Genomic DNA, 18,133 nt, shown 5'->3' on the forward strand with positions numbered 1-18,133 from the left:
CAGGGTTCTCTAAAGGGACAGAGGTAATAGGATAGATGTATATGTAAAGGGGAGTTTGTTAAGGAGTATTTACTCACACAATCACATGGTGAGGTCCCACAACAGGCTGTCTGCAAGCTGAGGAGCAAGGAAGCCAGTCCGAGTCCCAAAACCTCAAAAGCAGGGAAGCCGACAGTGCAGCCTTCGTCTGTGGTCGAAGGTCCAAGAGTCCCAAAGCTGAAAAACTTGGAGTCTGATGTTCAAGGGCAGGAAGCATTAAGCATGGTAGAAAGATGTAGGCTCAGAGACTAAGCCAGTCTAGTCTTTTCACATTCTTCTGCCTGCTTTTATTCTGGCCACACAGGCAGCTGATTAGATTGTGCCCACCCAGCTTGAGGGTGGGTTTGCCTCTCCCAGTCCAATGACTCAAATGTTACTCTTCTTTGGCAACCCCCTCACAGACATACCCAGGAACAATACTTCGCATCCTTCAATCCAATCAAGTTGACACTCAGTATTAACCATCACACATAGTTTCACTTTTCACTGCTTTGACCCTTTGTTTATGCTGTTAGAATTTTGATAAACATTACATTATAGCTTCAATTTAGAAAGAATGTAAATATATCATTAGGTTATAGGACCCAAGAGCTCTATATTTCTCTTCACTTGTTCCAATCCCTCTTCCACATCTAGTAATAAGAATGTTTAGTTTTCTTCATGCAATTCTTTTTACTAATTTAAATTAATTCCTGGATGCCGTGCAGTTAATTTTCCATTGGTTATAAGTTTGGGTTTTTTGACATAGGTGTTTTCACAGGCTATTACTGATACATAGGAGAGTTAGTAATTTTTGTATTTTTATATACAATATACTTTTCTAGTCACTTTAATGGACTTCTAGCAATTGTAATATTTTTATGGGATTCTGTAATGTATTCCTGGAATAAAATTATGTGATATATAAATAGTAATTTTATCCCCATTTTGTTTTATCTGTTTTGTATTTTATTTTCTTGGCTAGAGTTTCCAAAAACAACAGTGTTTGTCAGTGTTTGGTTAGAAAAACAAGTAATTGAGTTTCTTGTTTGGATTTCACGCAACCACATAAGCTTATTAAAAGACAATTCACCATGGCATTTCTATATATCTTGTATTAGTTCTTGTTCTGGACTATCGTCCCAAGGTTGTTTAATAGCAGATAGCCTTGAAATATAGCAATAGTGTTTCTTTCTGGGACAGAGAATAGATTTATTTGATCAGGATAATAAAGATAAGGTCCTTCTCCCTGTAGAAAGTTTGCTCAAGTTTTCTGGCAGCTGCCTTATAAGATTGAGGTGTCATAAATTCAGGATTTCTCAGCTATGACGTAAAGCCACTATGTGTGAAGCATCTACCCATATGGCTTCACATCATTCCTATGGGACTTGGGCAAAGGAACCTGATGTGAACATGAAGCTCATGTTGCCTGATGTGCCATGAATAATAAAGCTCTTTGTCTCTGACCCAGCAGGCTCATGTCTTCGGCCAGCATTTATGAACCTGTCACAGGCTAACTTAATGCAAGCAGAGTAAGATCTCCAACGCTTCACTGCTCTTGACATTGCTCTCTGTTGATGCTCATGAATATTCTTGCAGCTGCTACTAGAGAATGATGATTTTTCATTCTCTCCTTATGAATTTTTCATGATTGCCTCACATTGTGTAATCTAACCAGAGCCCTACAGGCAAAAGTAACACAAATTCCCATAAAATACCATGTCCATTTGTGGATAACAGTTATTCTCTTTTTAGCAGTCATGATCTCTTTTTGGTACTCTGTAAATCAACTACAGAATTAGAGTTGCTTAAAAAAAAAGGCCAGGCTGGGCGCAGTGTCTCACACCTGTAATCCCAGCAGTTTGCGGGGCTTAGGTGAGTGGATCACAAGGCCAAGAGTTCGAGACCAACCTGGCCAACATGGTGAAACCCTGTCTCTACTAAAAATACAAAAAATTAGCCGGGAGTGGTGGTACACGCCTGTAGTCCCAGCTACTCAGGAGGCTGAGGCAGAAGAATTGCTTGAACCCAGGAGGCGAAGGTTGCAGTGAGCTGAGATGGTGCCACTGTACTCCAGCCTGGGTTACAGAGTGAGACTCCATCTCAAAAAAAAAAAAAAAAAAAAAAGGCCAGACATAGTGGCTCACACCTGTAATCCCAGCACTTTAGGAGGCTGAGGCAGGTGGATCACTTGAGTCAGGAGTTCAGAGACTAGCCTGGCCAACATGGTGAAACCCCATCTCTACTAAAAATACAAAAATTAGCCGGGCATGGTGGTGCGTGCCTGTAATCCCAGCTACTTGGGAGGCTGAGGCAGTAGTATCATTTGAACTTGGGTGACAGAGGTTGCTGTGAGCTGAGATGGCACTACTGCACTCCAGCCTGAGTGACAGAGTGAGACTCCGTCTCAAAAACAAACAAAATCACCAACACATCCTATATAAAGGTAGGATAGTGAAGAGGAAAATAATAACATATACAAATATATAACAAACCAAGGGAGAAAATATCGATAGCTTATACAGTCCTAATTCTATAACTAGTTGTGAATCCATTTTGATATTCGTTTTTCCCTTATTCTAATACCTGTTATCAGGTCCTTCAATTGATCGTAAGTTAGTTTAGTTTTGTTTGTTTATTTGTTTCACCAAGTTTCATGACCCAAACCTTTATTCCAAATGGATCTGTTATTAATGCTTCTAACTGCATTAGATTGATGTTGTGTTCTGTTCTACCAGCGTATGGAAATTATAAGAAGTGTCCCAGGGTATAGAATCCTCTCAATTCCATACTTCTAATCCCCACTATGTAGCATCAGCCTTCTTTTTCAGTGACAATTGGAACCAGTCACTTTATGCAGTACAATTCTCATTTCCCTTCCCTGCCTCCCTCAAAAACAACCCTTCTAAACAAACAGAGCACAGATTTGAGGGCATTAAAGCACAAAAAATTCTTGATCTCTTTTCCACCCTCAGTTCCCAGAGCCATATATTCTGAATATGGGAGATAAGACACCATAAACTGGATACTGTTTTAGAGTACCTAGTGAATCTTTGGGACAGCATATCAACCCCTCATGGTCCATTACTAAATCTGCAACCTAAGTCAGTTTTTAATATATTATGCACAGTTCTCTCATGTTAGCAGCTTCTGTTGACAGTGTATGTGGTAATACTTTTGATTCTCATGAATACGAGATTAAGAGAAGAGGTTTAGTTATTTTGCTATAAAACTAGTTCCTTGATGGGAAGTAATATTGTCTTTGGATACCAGGATGTTGAATAAAGCATCCAGTGAAAGTCAAATTTCTGCCATTTCCATAATGAAAGGAGAAAGGGTTAGATGGTTCTGTGAGAAATGGTACTGCATCAGATACTCTGTGTAGGTCTTTGCTGCTGGCAAGAATGTTATTTAGCAACTGCCGAATCATCTACCCCAACAATGAATTTAGGAACCTGGGAAATAACTCTAGAGTGAACTCATGGACCTAGGGACCTATTTTGAAAGGAATTTGAGCCAAAACCTCACTTATTTTCTGGCCTCCATAAATCCCCACTCTAATGAAGCATGAAGGCATTTTAGGACTTCTGGAATTTATGTCAGTTCAGAGCCAGTGCTCAGTTATCCCTGAAATTCCTACACATTTCCCCTTCTGCATTGTGTAGTCACCTGGATAAATGGCTAAAGTTATTTTGATGAAGGCCAGGAAGAAGACTTTACTTGTGTCACTGTTGTAAGGTGTTTCCTCAAGTGGACCTCAAATGGACCTCAAATGTTTACTCAAGATGTAGTCATATGACCTAGATTTTGCCAATGATACATGTATACATGTGTCTTGGGTGTGGAAATGTGTATTATGTGGCCAAAGTTGTGTTGAGGAAGGTTGATTTTCTGGCTAGTATGATACAGGCACTGGTTTGTTGAAAAAAACACTACCAGAGGTTCTGATGTTCAGTTCTGAGTGTCACAGAAACCATACAGCAGTAGGAGATGACATTTTAGCTACCTATGCCTACAATATGGTTGGACATTTTTTCTGGCTGTTTAGCTTCTCTGTCTCATGAGAAGATTCTGTGATCTATCTAATATCATTTTTTTTTGAGATGGAGTCTTGCTCTGTTGCCCAGTCTTGAGTGCTGTGGCACGATCTTGGCTCACTGCAACCTCAGCCTCCCGGGTTCAAGCAATCCTCCCACCTCAGCCTCCAAAGAAGCTGGGATTAAAAGCATGTGCCACCATGCCTGGCTAATTTTTGTACTTTTAGTGGAGATGAGGTTTCACCATGTTGGTCAGGCTGGTCTCAAACTCTTGACCTCAAGTGATCCGCCCACCTCAGCCTCCCAAAGTGCTGGAATTACAGGCATGAGCCACAGCGCCCGGCCTACCTAATACCATTTAAATAAATTCTTTCTTTGTGGAGGTGATAGGAGTAGATTCTGTTGTTGGAGTAAAAATAACTTACTGAATCTTTTATATGGAACACTATAGGAAATTAGAAGTGCTCAGGAATAGAGTTTAGCCCACATTTGAACAAGTATTCTCCATAAGTACGGGAAGATTAGGAGGACATAATGATCAATACAGAATACCATGCTAAGGAGAGATCAGTCAAAGATTTATTATCTCTGTAGACAAGTGCAATTACTGAGCTAGTAGCAAATCAGTATCATCATGCTCTCTCAGTGGAGGAGAGTGAGGGCTGAATGAGAGCTGCAGATCTGAGGCTAAATCATGGCCCCACTTACTAGCTGTGAAACCTTTGAAAAAATGCTTAATCTCTTGTAGTCAACTTTCATATCTTTCAAGTGGGAATGGTAACACTTGACTTTCAGAGTCAGAGTCATTAGGATTTAATGAGAAAATGAAAGTGCCTACCATAGATGTTGATACACAATAGATGCTATGTAACTGTGAATTTCTTTACTCCATTCTCCTTTGCTCACTCAAAAGCCACAGTCTTAAAATTTGGCATATAGTTAGTGATGGTAAGGCTGTTATAAAATATGGAAACACAAATCTGATTAATTTCTGTATGAGTTATTACTTTTGACTTTAAAAACCTAGAATAAATTCATCACATTTTATAGAACAGAAATACCTCCAGCTGGAAGCTATTAATTCATTCACTGTTTTGACTCTACCAACAAGTTATATAAATGCAATCAAAGTTCTTTTTTACCACAAGTGGTTTAGTACCTACTTAGAGTAATGTGATCAAATCATAATAATATATTCTAACCATCTCTAAAGTGAAATATCAACAGTATATGCTAAAAGAATCATTCTTTTTTCTTCTTCTTCTTTTTTAGTAAAGATGAGGTTTCCTTATGATGCCCAGGCTAGTTTCGAACGCCTGGCCCCAAGTGATCCTTCTACCTCAGCCTCCCAAAGTGCTAGGAGGTGTGAGCCACTGTACCCAGCCTAAGCCTAAAAGAATAGTTTTAACTAATTCTCTGAACCTAGCATAAACTGATAGACTAAATCAACAACAATAACAAAGTACGGGCATCTTCCACATAATATTCTCAATTAATGCTTTTTAAAAAATATGTTTTATTTTGAAATAGTTTTGGATTCACAAGAAGTTGCCAAAAAATAGTACAGAGTCCCCATGTACTCTTTACTCTGCTTCCCCCACGGAAATCATCTTATAATACATTGTCAAAACCAGGAAATCAATACTGGTACAATATTGGTATTGTACTTTGGCACAATACCATTGAATGAAATATAAATCCTTACTCACATTTCACCTGCTTTTTCATGCTCCTTAGTTTTTAGTATCCAAATGTATAGAATGCAAGTATCTATCAATCCATGTTTTATCAGAAAATATTTATTTAGAAAAAGTACAGTAATTTCTTCCAAATTCAGTACAAAATTAAAGGATGTGCAAAAACCTGTTTAAGTTACATTCTGTATACAATTGGGTACATTGTTAGAATCATATGCTAGATATTTTGAAAAGGATACTGAGTGAATATGCATTTAAACTCCCCTCCATTTACAAAGTTTTAAGTCTCTGTCTTACTTGTTAAGTAAAGTTCATCACAGAAAATTTTCCTGTTTTTGGTTGTTACTTTTTGTGCACATTATCTCTAATAAATTTATTTTTTTCTGCATATTTACTATAGTACAGCATGCAGAGTCTACGTTACCATATAAAAAGCAACAGTTGTGTTTTTTAAACACAATGACTGATGATCTGTAGAAGCTATGTTTAAAGCGCTATAGATCCTAACACTACAGTATCCTATTATATTTGTATTTACTAGGTTTTAGTTGAATTTCAGAAAATTTGCTGGTGAATTTGGGATGAAGTATAATGCATTATAGTTTTTTCTTTAAAATAATGATAGGCTCTTGGTTAGTTGTTTTTGTTTTTTTGTTTTTTGAGACGGAGTTTCACTCTTGTTGACCAGGCTGGAATGTAATGGGGTGATCTCAGCTCACTGCAACCTCTGCCTCCCAGGTTCAAGCTATTCTCCTGCCTCAGCCTCCTGAGTAGCGGGGATTACAGGTGTGTGCCACCATGCCCGGCTAATTTTTGTATTTTTAGTGGAGATGGGGTTTCACCATGTTGGCCAAGCTGGTCTCGAACTCCTGACCTCAGGTGATCCTCCCACCTCGGTCTCCCAAAGTGCTGGGATTACAGGTGTGAGCCACCACACCCAGCCTAGGCTATTGGTTAGTTTTCTCAGACAAAACTTTTGAGTTCCAAAAACAGATTACTAACATGTGGGAGATGCTATTAGTAGCATATGGATTTAGTAATGTAGAGGTTCTCTAAAGCAAATAAATATTTGGAATGGGATAATTTAGATATTACATTGGATAAACTGGTCCATCTAAGAAGTTAAAATATGACTAAAATAATACTAAAAATCAGTGAGAAAGGAAGATTTTATTCAATAATATGCTGAGGAAAAACTTTCTGAAAACCAAGAACTTTAAACATCTTAGCCTATAATCTTTGTTTCTACTCATTCTCTTCCCTTTCCTGGAAATTTTATTTTTCCTATTTTCTAACTTGTAACAGTCTACTCTTCTCTCAAATGATAATTCCACTGGCCCCTCCATAGCTCTTTCTTTTCCTCACTATCGCTAATCCCACTCCCATTCCCCCAAGACTTCCCTGGATGTTTTCATTGGAATGAGTTGGGCTCTCACTGGTTCCCCTAAAGCACATGGTCTCTACTTGTCTTATAGCACACATTTAATACTGCTTTGCATTGTAAATGGTATTAGTGTTGGTCTCTCTAGTTCTAAGACTGAGTGTTGAGGGGAATTTGATTCAAGGCATATCAAGCAATTCTTTCTGATTTGCCACTGGGGGAAAATTTACAGTGCCAGAAAGACAAGATTAGGTCTGTTGAAGAGGGGCTAAGAAATGTGGCCAAACCTGCTTTTCTTTCTTTTCGGATTTGAGGATACTATCCATGGATGTTGACAGATGGTTTCCACATGGTGAATCCTGGCACTCTACTCAACCCTCCTTTCCTGTCTCCATTGAGTTCCAATAGTGCCATTGCTTATCTGCTGTTCAGGTTTTCCTCATTGCAAAGGTCCCATGACTTCTCTCAGTACAGATTTGTACTTTTATACAAAGCCTAAGACATAAATTTCTTATTACTATAAGTAAATAGATTGCCTCAAATTAAGGGCATCTTTGTATCCTCCACTGGGGAGGTCCTATTTCTGCCCTACTTTTAATTATGCCTAAGAAGATGCAGATAAATTATCTTTATTTCTACAAGATATTGGTTATGTGATTCATTCAAGCTTGTAGATGAGAGCAAAAGTTATATTTGAGTTTGATGTTGAAATAAAAATCAAGGCTCTGAGGAGAAAAGGATTTTATTTATAGGTTATTTTTATACTATGAGCATCTTTGCCTGGTAGCATTTAAATCAAAGAATTTAAATGTTAATGCAGTTTTGTATTTCTCTTTCAATAATATTTTTTCTTTGGAAAATTCTGATTATGTTATTTGCAGTTATAACACTCAGCTTAAAATTCATGCTTCAACATTTGCAATCAAGGAATTTTACTCAGAACTTGGCAGTTAGAGTACATGAATGTGCAATAATCTCATTTGATTATCTTTCTTTTCAAGAGATTAACACATTTCCTGAGTTATTAGCATTACTTTAATAAGTCCATCTGCTCAGTATCACCTTTGTATGTTTTATTTAGCATTGATTGTGAGAGCTAACTGAATGCTCCGTATATACTGATAAAAATCTATGTGGAAGGGATCTGGCATCTCTCTGTTTTGTGTGTTAGATTCTGATTAAAATAGATGACTTGTTATTTGAAAAACAATAGAGGCTTCAAATATTGTTCTTGGCTTCTAAATTAGTTTGTTTCCTTCAAATAAATTCAATATTTTTAGGTTTTGCCAGAAAATTGCCAAAAAAAAACCTTTCTAGTAGTTTGTTTTTTTCCCAAATGAAGAATGTGGAGATACTTGGAGTTGAAATAATTATTAGTTTTGTCACAGTGGGTTCATATTAAATACTACAAACTGCAAATTCAGCATTGCCTGTTCTGATGAATACCCAGTATGCAGTTATTTTGCTCTTAGGGTAGACCATTGTGAGATTATTTAACTCTTTGCAAAAGGAGAATGCAAAATATCTATGAGCTTTCATCTGTCTATAAAAAGAGCAAGTGCACGCACATGTAGATGTCTCTTGTCTTCCCTCTTTCCTCTTCCACCAACACTGCTTAGAAGAATCTTTCTCAGCCCACTCAGCTTTCTCTTCCTTAAGGAGAGTTTTAGGTATTAGTCTTTGGGCTTTTGCGATGGAAATATGAAGAACTGGTAGGGAAAGTCTAGAGATGTGAGCAGTGGGGGAGGCAACAGAGCAAAGACCAGGCCGCTCTAGTTTCTTCATGGGGTTTGGGAAGTTGGAGGAGAATTGAAGGTACCCTACAAGCTCAGCTGCAGAGGGTGACAGAATTAGATTTTAGAAAGAGCTATTGTGGATTAGAAATTGTACCTTTCAATGGTAATTGAAAATTGAAAGTATTTTATAATTAGATTAGAATTGATTAGTGGATTAGATTAGTAGATTAGTAAGAACTCAATTTCTGTAGTATTTGATTTCTTTCACTCTAGCAATTTGGGGCTGCTTTAACAGAAATGTAGGGCAGCTCTCTCTTCTCTGGTCCCCCGCCCTGGAAATTTTAGCTGCCTTGGCCTCCTCAGACTCCAGACTCTGTCTCTTAACCTGCGGAGTCAGCTGGGCTATTCCTGGATTCCCTCTCTGCACAACGGCCTGGGAGCTCTTTCCAGACAGGAAATTGGGACACGCTCTTACCTCATTTGCTTCAGCCTCTCATTGTCCTGTACTCTTTACTACCTGTTATCCACTGCCAGAAAACTCTTGGTTCTTACATTCTTTTTCTGTTTTTGTTGTTGCTGCTGTTGTTCTTGTTGTTTGGTTTTGTTTTAGTTGTTTAAGGTGGGAGGGTAAATGCAATCCTGGTGATCCCATTCTATCCAGAAACAATCTTATTTTTTTTATTCACCTTCAGTAGAAGAGGAATGCCTTCATCGCACTTTTAATCTGATCTGAAACAACCTCCTAAGAGGCAGCATTTACCATGACCAAGTGACAGACTCACTCTTGACCTTACTCCCAGGCTTATTCCATGCTGTGATACTTCTTCACCAGGATGCTGCTTCGAGCATAGTGAGAAGACACCTTTGGTTATTTCCCTACATTCTATTTTACATTACTTTCCATTTTACTTTACGTTCACACCTACATTATCTTTTTTAGAGATTCCACAAGTTAAAAGTACATGATACTTATTTAGTCCACCAGATTTATCACTGAATGTCTCCATTTGTGTGTGTGTTGTATGGGAAGGGGAGTGAATTGTGTATGTAGCTCTACACTCCCACATATCCGCAAAGGCACGCATACTTACACATACCTCCAACATAAACAATGGCATACAACATATTGTGATGTTTATCCAGCTATAATAATTTGTCTGCAGTTTAACTTTGTCCATTTCTGGGTTTGGGTGTGGTCTACCTCTCAGTTCACTGTGATCCTTCATGCTCAGCATCATAGTAAGGTTTGTAACTAAGAAATTTAACTCATCTGCTGTTAAATCAATTATAGTGTTTTTCCTGTTTTATTATAAATACTATCTAATTTTCCAAGTCATCCTGGACTCCCTTGTTTCCTTTTCTTCGCTATGGTCAGCCAATTTCCCTCCTTTTGAAAAGCTTTTTAATGCTTTCCACTTTGAATCTCTCAAAGGCATCTTTGAATCTAAGAAAGGCATTTTGAAGAGACACACAAGGACACTCACTTTGTGTATCCCCTCAAAATATCTTTCTTAGATTTAACAAGATTGCTTTCTTTAATCATTTGGAAACTTCTGAAATCTTTGTTATGCACAAAATCTTCTACCAACCAGAGGAGCTCCTTTATATTAACATAGGCTTCCACAAAAACCTGCATGCTCCCTCAAGAAATGTTGCCTATAGTATACTTCTATAGAATATGAATATTTCATTTCATGTCTATCTGCTCAGTGCTTGGGAGCCTCTTCACTTGTATGTCTGTAAGTCACCTACAAATTCATTTACAAATGTCTGAGGATGTAGGCTGTTGCTACTAACATTATTATGTCTGCCTAGTTCTGAACGCTGTACTACCACATTCAAGAAAGCACATAAAGAGTAAAACTGTGAAGCCCTTGATGATGACAACCCATTCACAGTTGGGTTTTCTCTTGTACATAATTAACACTTCAAGAAATAATCTATTTTAACATGTACAGATTTCTCACAGAAAAAAAAAAAGACAGATGCAATGGGGAATGCAAATGGAAAAATGTGATGGTACAATGAACTGTCCAGCATGCATTTTAAGTAATTTACACAAATATGCTCTAATTTGTGAGCCAGAATAAAAATAGCATCATCTGAAAATAAAAGTTAAAACTTTGTTGAAGATTATAAGCCTTGATTTACACATCACATTGTTAGATTCTCCATTATTAAGCATACCATGAGGGCAGCAATCTAAGTATAAACATGCCCCTTTTCACAGCTGCACAATTGTTTTAATTGGCACTAATTTCCTTCCAATTTCAGTATCATTTGTTTTCCTTGTGTGGAAAAGCTGAGTGAATTTGCTTTCTGTATCAATACACTGAGGAAAGTAACAAGAGGGCTTTGTTTTGCTTGCACATAAGAAAAATTGACCCATAATCAATATATGAAATACATTTTGTGAGAAAGCCTCCATCTTGCCCACTTGTTACACATATTGAGGCTGAAACTGGAATGAGGTAATATTATTTTTATATATGCTTTGTTTGAGTTTACATTTTCTGTTAGGAATAGGCAGAAATTTGGTCTTTAGATTATGTTTGAAAATAATCCCATGTTTCCCAAGTAGTATGAATTGACAACCATAATATCTTCATTGAACTCTGGTTTTTTTTAATATTGTTTATTCTCATAAAATAATTCCACTAGCCTTATATACTATGAAGAATTAAAAAGCCAAGGAAATTATATATAGCTTTTTATTTTTGTTAATGTTTAATTTTTATTTTTTGTAGTGATGGGGTCTCACTATATTGTCCAGGCTGGTTTCAAACTCCCAATTTCAAGCAATCCTCTCCCTTCCCCCAGGCTCCCAAAGTGCTGGGATTACAGGCATAAGCCATCATGCTTGGTCCAATATATAGCTTTTTGTTGTTGGATGCTGCATGAAGGATTTTATGTCTTAGTTCTAAAAGACCTCAGGTTTTAAAAGTTCAAGATACTGGTTTAAGAAAATGTTAAGAAATATCTTAAAGGTGATAGTCAAGTGATTAATTTCAATATGTTTTGAAATCATTCTCTTTATAAAATCACATGTGTTTTGAAAACTACTATATGAAATATCCTGGATAGTCTCAAAGCGCTAAGAATTCAATGGAGTCACTTGAAAGATCCTTACTGCAGAAGAGGCCCATTGGCAGGGAGAGTCATGGTATTTGGATGGGATGGGACACACTGCCATGTAATGAGAGCTGTCTCTCCTGTTTTATGTAGCTCTTAAAAAGTTCATCTGAAAACTTCAAATATCTCTGGGGGTCAAGTTATAGGGTAAGATGTTCCTCACAGCGAGAAATGTTTCATGCCTCTTTCTTTGGTCATTAAAGACAGAGTACACTTTTGGAAAAATCTCCTACTGTCTCTCCTGATCTGCAGGAGTACCTGCAAGGGGCTTTGAGACATTTTGGGAGATAGACCTAGGGATTTGGGCTCAGTATCAACATCCAGGACTTTAAAACAGTTTGGCATGATGCTTGGTCTTCTGCCACAATTTACTCTCTTTTCCATTTGCCCTGATATAGTTTCTTAAAGAAGGATGTCAATGTCAGAGGCCCGAGATGATGTCTTGCTCTTTCATGGCATCCCAGCGGGTAGCACAATGCTTGTCACACAGGAGGCCCACAACAGACATTTATTCAATAAAGACATGAGTTTATTTGTCTCATGCTGATAATACTACGGGTCACAAACTGTGAAAACCATTAAGTATATCCACATGATATTTATTGCATCTCTCTAATCCTGGGTCAACCATAAATTTAAGACTGGGCGCAATCTGGATTTTAATAACATTTTCATTAGAATAGTATAAACGGCTGGAAGCTCTTGAAATTAAAAAGATATTTATATTTCCATAATTGTTTTACATTGTGTACAGGCTTAAGATAACCAGCCCATTTGTTTCAAGTACCATATTGGTATCACAGCAACTTTCTTTGGAGGAAGTCATAATGAATGGGAAGTTGAAATGGTGATGACCTAAAAAGATAATTTAACAGCAACTGCAATGACTCCTACTGGGAAGACAATGCTAAATTTCAGGCGAAAATATGGACCCTTATGAAGCTCCATATGCTTTCTTATCCATAAACTTTTTTGTGTTAGAACAATTTTAGACTTACAGAAAAGTTTCAAGGATAGTACAGAGTCTCCATATACCTTGCATCCACTTTCTCCTATTGTTAACATCTTGGCAACAGTATGTTAACATACTGCTATGGTATATTTGTCAATAATTAATTAACCAATATTTATACATAATTATAAACTAAATTCAACACTGTATTCAGATTTCATTAGGTTTTTTCCACAATGGCCTTTTTCTGATCCAGGATCTTGTCCAAGATATCACATTACAATTAATCATCATGTCTCCTCGGGTTCCTATGAACTGTAACAGTTTTTCAGGCATTCCTTGATTTTAATAACTTTGACAGTTTGTAAGGGTATTGGTCAGGTATTTTGTAGAATATCCTTCAATTTGAGTTTGTCTGATGTTTTTCTCATAGTTAGACTAGGGTTATGACTTTTTTGAGAGGAAGCTCATGATGGGTGAAGTGTCATTTTCAACATAACAGACAATGAGTACATACTATCAATACAATTTATCACTTATGATATTAACCTTGACCATCAGTCTCAGGTAGTGTTTGTCAGGTTTCTCCACTGTATGGTTACTTTTTTATTTCTCCCCTGTTCTATAATGTGCTCTTTGGAAGGAAGTCACCAAGTGTAGCTTAGAGTTGAGAGGGAAGTCTTTCTATAAATTATTTAGAATTCTTCTTTAAGGGAGATGTGTCTCTTTCCCCACATTTACTTATTTTCAATCATTTAGTCATATCATTTGGGCCTATAGATATTTATTTTATCCTTAGGGTAAAATCTGATTCCAGCTTCAGCCATTGGGAGCTCTTTATGTTGGCTCCTGTGTCCCTTTGGCATATTCCCATCATGTCATTTTTGAACACTTTCATACATTTTGGAACTATATTATGCTCCAGACTCATCTTGTATATTTCCTGTCTTATCCTTAAAAACAGTCATTTCTCCAGGGATCCCTGGCCTGGTTCCTTACATTGGAGAATGTTTTTAGACACCAAGATCTGAGTGCTAAGTGTGCTTGTTGCTACTGGGGTGTCATTGCTATATATATTCACCTATTGAAGGACATCTTGGTTGCTTCCAGCTTTTAGCAATTATGAATAATCCACTATAAATATTTGTGTGCTGGTTTTTATGTAGGCATAAGTCATGGTAACTCTATGTTTACTTTTATGAAAACTGCTAAACTGCCTTCCAAAGTGGCTGTACCATTTTGCATTCCTGAATGAGAGTTCCTATTGTCCTGCATCCTCACCAGCACTTGGTATTGCCAGGTTTTTAGAAGATTTTAGCCATTCTAATAGGTGTATAGTGGGTTTTGACTCAGTCTTTTCAAGCTTAGAGAGTACGTCTAAACATAGATTGTAGACATCACCAAATTATTGCCTGCACTTTATTTTTAAATCATACAAAAAAACACAACCAAACATATGCATTTATGAGTGGTAGTCATTGAACAGACACTGCCCACATAAAGTTAATCTCAAGAATCCCACTCCCCTACTCCCCTACTGCCATCTTCCCAACCCTCTCCCTCTCTCCAGCAATTCCTCCAGCTCACTGCGATTTTTGTTCTATTGACCCTATCAATTTTTTTTGGTCCCTCATATCCTGCATGTCTTTTCTTGCTTAACTCAAATTCCATGTTCCATCATTATAATTATTCTCTTTTATCCTTCCATGTCTTTTCTACTCTCTCCCTCCTTTTTGTTCTCATGGCCAAATTCCCAACTTGACTAAATTCTACTCTCCATCTAATTCCCACTTGCACCAAAACAGCTGAAACTGGTTGGAGAAATTGCAAATCATGCTAACTGATGTAACTTTAAGTGGGCCCTTGCTGCTAAATAACAATCACATTAATCTCTCTCATCAATTCATTTTTCTTCTTCTCTCATCTTCTTCTCTTTCCTCAAATTTCTAACACCTCTCTATTTATCCTCATTCTCAGATGATAACATTGTTTATTTCATTGAAAAAAGATAAGCCATTAAAAAGGAAATTCCACCTTTCCACTACCAAATTTACAAATCAGCCCATATCCCTACCAACACACATCTATTTTCTATCCCACTGGGATGAATGAATTCTCTGTGCTTTTATCTAATGCTAAATCTTTATTTGTGCATTAGATTCCTTCCACTCACACTTTCTTTAAGGACTTATTCCCTGAAGTTTTTACCTCTCACCCCTTTCATCAGTTTTTATCTGTATTTATCCATCTTATTTTTCATACCAGCCATGCTGTAAAATCTCTCATCTTAAAAACAAAAACAAAGCAAACTTTAACTCATACCCACATTTCCTCCAACTGCCCAATCTCTGTTGCCCCTTACAGCTAAGTTCCACTAAAGAGTGTTCTGTAGTCACTCCTTTTCCCCATTCTCTCTTAGACCTTCTCCAGTTCACCTTATCCCCTCTTGCCATGTTCATTAACAACACTCCCTTTGACCAACCTGATGGTCATTTCTCAGTGCCTATTTACTTGACCTACCCACAGCATTTTACTGAGAGGTCTTACTTCATGAAAGACTTTCTTCACTTGGTTCTTGGACCCTTACTTTCTCTTGGTTTCCTCCTACTTCATGACTGCTCCTCAATACCCTAGTCATCATTTAATAGTTCATTTGGTGCAATAAATACTCAAGCCACTGTTCTGAAAAGATAAATAAATAACTTCTTTAAATGCCTGACCCTCACCAGGAAACTTGGGCTTAGAGATATCTTTGAGTCACAAAAATCAGAAATTGTGTTTTCTTATTTTACTCCTAAGAAAAAAATCAGGTAATATAAAATGAAAATCAGATATGTTCCAATTTTTTAAAAAAAGTATTTTCTGCTGAAAAGTTAATACAAAATGCTACTTTTTGCCAGAGATCTACCAAGTTTCACTGGGTTCACGAGCCTTCTACTGAACTAAAAACTCTCCAACGTATTTTTTAAGAGGCTTGCTTTGAGAACCAAGAAACAATCTTATTCAGCTCAGCATTTCAACATATAGTAGTTCACATAAGGCAGATAAAGTTTATTCAGCAGTTTTTCCAGCTTTTGTAAGAGACACTGTCAGATAATTTGAGTAATAAACACAGGCAACACACGATTGAATTATTTTAATTGTATTGCTATTTAAACAATTTCCATATTATTCAAATAATTTTTAGCTGTTATAAATAACTGTTATAGATAATTTTTCACTACTATTTTGGTTATTATTTTGAAAACTTTTCAACCTAATGAAATAAAATGGTCAGCTCCTGGGAAAGGGGTGCAAATATCCATAAAATAATTTTCTGTTACAGATGACAAAGGAAATAAATGAATGAAAGTAAAGTGACGTAAAGAAATTTAATTACAGTTGATGTCATCAGAATTAACTTATGATGCCATAAAGACAATCAAATGTTATCAAGGGTCAAGGGAAACTTTTACACATTTATATGTAATAATGTGTATACAGTATGGCATATCACGTATATAACACATATGTATTCACACACACACACACACACACACACACACACATTCACACATTGGACCAAATTATTTACAGACCCTAAGATGATAAGCCTATGGACCCCTCCAATTCAATAGCTTATTTCATTAGAAAGTTACTTTTGTATCCTACAGAACTTTATCAAGTTTTTTCTTGTTTTTTTTTGTTTGTTTGTTTAACTCAAGATCAGCCTTACACATACATGAAACAAAAGTTTGTGAAAATAATTTCCCAGAAGTATTTTTGTTTTCTTGACCTCAACAACCAGCTTTAGTTTGTCAGATAGCTTAGAAAAGAGAATGAACACAGAAAGCAGGGAGGGCAGTCCAAGTTTCCTACCACTCCATTACCAACTGCAAGATCATTCTAAAACATCATTTCTTCCTCTGTAAAATCTGCATGATAATGTCAGCTATATCTGTCTCCCAGGAGCATGGTGAGAATCAAATGGAGTCATGTTGCTAAAAATTCTTTGTAAATTACAAAACTTCAAGTAAAGAATTACTGTTAAGACTAAGATGTCAAACTTACTAAAAAAAAAAATCCCAATTAGAGAGAAATGCATTTAGATAGAGAACGGCACATTTTGAATAGATTATTAGTCAAACAACCTTGTTATCAATTATTTTTTAATTAGAAAAAAAGAAAATCTAGTAGTTTGAGCTCTATGTCACTTCTCTGTATTTATAAAGACAATTACGTTGTATTGTGTGACAAAGTATTAGACATAGGAGCTTCAGAGACTCTGAAATCTCTAGATCTCTCCTCATGTTGTAGGGAAGTGGTGTCTATTCAGCATACTACGCATTGAGTTCTTCAGGAGTGGGCACCATGTCTTGTATCCATAAGCATGCATCTATAGCATAACTTTCAAACTCTCAGTAGGAGCTCACTAAATATGCTTAATTTCCAGAGAGAATGAAGTAGAAGGAAATAGGCATGAGCTGTCAGGAGTTTCAAGATCAAGACTCAGTTTTGTCAGTTGTTAAGAGTATATGACCTTGATAAGTCACTACACCTCCCTGGGTGCTCAGTTAAATGAATATCTGTTAAATGAAGGAATTTAAATACAGTCCCTCCAAACCTTCCACTTCAATTTTCTATAAACTTAATTCTCATTTATTTTAGCTCCACTTTTATCCTTTCTTAATGTTACACTTGCCAGAGAACGCACCAGCCTTGCATGATATTGCCTGTGACATTTAATCCCACAAAGTTTCTAATTCTGATATGGGAACAGTTTTGTCTGGAAATATAACTGTATGCTTATTGTTTGTGCTTCAGAAATACGCAATCTGTTATTTAAGAAATGTGATTTACTGTAGCTTTTTCAAAGAGGCAGTATTCAGGAAAAATTCAATTATTAGCACTTACGACTTAATTAAGGAAATTTTGCCATTTAAGTCAATAGTGTTTAAACTTTACCCTATTATTAGACTTATACGGTAGTCTGTTGCTTGGAATGATTTCTCCATTTACAGAAATACTGTTTGGCTTTGAAATCAGACCAAGGATCTGAATTGTGCCATATGCCAGACTGTTGACTCCAAGGTAGCCATTTTTAATCACAGTGGTTTTCACCATTCTCTGTTATTAGGGGAAAGAAACATTTTTATACAAATGATGACATATACAGAAATGTACAATGAAACATATTTTGG

This window comes from Pongo abelii, chromosome 10, assembly GCF_028885655.2.
Source record: "Pongo abelii isolate AG06213 chromosome 10, NHGRI_mPonAbe1-v2.0_pri, whole genome shotgun sequence".
NCBI classification, from domain to species: domain Eukaryota; kingdom Metazoa; phylum Chordata; class Mammalia; order Primates; family Hominidae; genus Pongo; species Pongo abelii.